Below are 2,439 nucleotides of genomic sequence, written 5' to 3'. Positions count from 1 at the left end.
GTTGTGGTTCTCGCACCGGGACTTGGGTCAGAGTACAGCCCAAGTGGAGCACTTGTGTCGGTCTAGGGAGGCTGTGCCGGGCCCCCTGGAGGTCTAAAGGATGACCAGTAGTTGTGGTTCTCGCCCCGGGCCGTGGGTCTGAGTATGGCCCAAGTGGGGCACTTGCGTCGGACTGGGGAGGCTCTGCCGCGCCCCCTGGAGGTCAAAAGGATGACCAGTAGTTGTGGTTCTCACCCCGGGTCGTGGGTCCGAGTCTGGCCCGAGTAGAGCACTTTGGTCGGCTACCGGGGGGTGTGCCGTGCCCCCTGGAGCCATGGGAGTGAGCTCCAGCAGACTGGTATTTTTCGGAGAACCAGGCCCACACTCCTCAGACTTTGTGCCCAGGGACAGGCCACCAAAATCGGCCGCGGCTCGTGCACTTTGCCCCTGCGTTTCTCCCAGAACCAGAGCCGGAAAAATCCCAAAATTGATGCCCAGAGATAGTCGACTCTGCCTGGAATAGATTGCCACCCAAACCCGCCAACTCACGCTGGTTTTCCGATGGCCTCACCTACTAACCCGAGCATGGTCATCGCTCGCACCTTCCAAAACCTCCAGGGGCGCAGGCACTTTTCATTACTGGCCATAAGGCCGACCGCCTTAAGCGTTAAGCGATAAGCGAAAGGCTTAGTTTGGACTTAGTTTTTGGAGCGACGAGGTCGCCGTTTTGTCAATTCTGAACCGATTTTCACGCGGTTTTCGACTGCCTGCGCCTGGGGAGCCGCCCAGAAGCCCCAGGCAGTGTTCTGGGTGGACTTCCGGACCGGTCCGGACCCGGTACCGGCCGGGGGAACCGCACCACGCCTCTCGGGCGTTTCTACACCGATTTTCGCGGGGTTTTCGACTGCATAGACGGGGCCACCTGCTGCAGGGCCCGAGGGAGGGCCTTACTGAGCTGGGTCCGACGCAGGGCCCGGTTCCTGGAGCCCGCTGGGGGGGGGGGGGGTTCTCTAAGGCTCACGGCGGGCTGCTGAGGGGCCGGATCGGATGCAGACAGGCGCTCCTCTGCCCAGGTCTTTGCTCCCCTGCCCCACTAGGAATGGAAGACACACTGCCAACAGCTTCTGGAGGGTGATGGGCCCTGCTGCAGACCAGGTCCGACCCAGGTTTCAGCTATCCCACCCCGCAGGGACTTAAAGACACACTGCCATCAGCTTCTGGAGGCTGCTGAGCTCTACTATAGAGCAGGTCCGACCCAGGTTTCAGCTCCTGCAGCCCACTAGGACTTAAACACACACTGCCATCAGCGTCTGGATGGTGATGGGCCCTGCTGCAGACCAGGTCCGACCCAGGTTTCAGCTATCCCACCCCGCAGGGACTTAAAGACACACTGCCATCAGCTTCTGGAGGCTGCTGAGCTCTACTATAGAGCAGGTCCGACCCAGGTTTCAGCTCCTGCAGCCCACTAGGACTTAAACACACACTGCCATCAGCGTCTGGATGGTGATGGGCCCTGCTGCAGACCAGGTCCGACCCAGGTATCAGCTCCTGCACCCCGCAGGGAATTGAAGACACACTGCCATCAGCTTCTGGAGGCTGCTGAGCTCTGCTATAGACCAGGTCCGACCCAGGTTTCAGCTCCTGCACCCCGCAGGGAACTAAACACACACTGCCATCTGCAACTGGAGGCTGCTGAGCCCTGCTGCAGACCAGGTCCGACCCAGGTTATGGCTCTCCCACCCCCCTGGGACTTAAACACACACAGCCATCAGCTTCTGGATGGTGATGGGCCCTGCTGCAGACCAGGTCCGACCCAGGTTTCAGCTCCTCAACCCCGCAGGGACTTAAACCCACACCGCCATCAGCTTCTGGAGGGTGATGGGCCCTGCTGCGGGCCAGGTCCGACCCAGGTTTCAGCTCTCCCACCCCGCAGGGACTTAAACACACACAGCCATCAGCTTCTGGGGGCTGCTGAGCCCTGCTGCAGACCAGGTCCGACCCAGGTTTCAGCTCTCCCACCCCGCAGGGTCTTTAACACACACACTGCCATCAGCTGCTGGAGGCTGCTGAGCTCCGCTATAGACCAGGTCCGACCCAGGTTTCTGCTCCTGCACCCCGCAGGGAATGAAAGACACACTGCCATCAGCTTCTGGAGGCTGCTGAGCCCTGCTGCAGACCAGGTCCGACCCAGGTATCGGCTCTCCAACCAGGCAGAGACTTAAACACACACACACACACACACACTGCCATCAGCTTCTGGGGGCTGCTGAGCTCTGCTGTAGACCGGGTCCGACCCAGGTTTCTGCTCCTCCACCCCGCAGGGACTTAAACACACACTGCCACCAGCTTCTGGAGGGTGATGGGCCCTGCTTTAGACCAGGTCTGACCCGGGATATAGCTCTCCCACCCCGCAGGGACTTAAACACTCACTGCCATCAGCTGCTGGAGGCTGCCGAGCTA

The sequence above is a fragment of the Nothobranchius furzeri genome, unplaced genomic scaffold, assembly GCF_043380555.1.
Source record: "Nothobranchius furzeri strain GRZ-AD unplaced genomic scaffold, NfurGRZ-RIMD1 Scf032, whole genome shotgun sequence".
Classification (NCBI taxonomy): Eukaryota; Metazoa; Chordata; class Actinopteri; order Cyprinodontiformes; family Nothobranchiidae; genus Nothobranchius; species Nothobranchius furzeri.
This window is presented reverse-complemented; position numbering follows the sequence as displayed.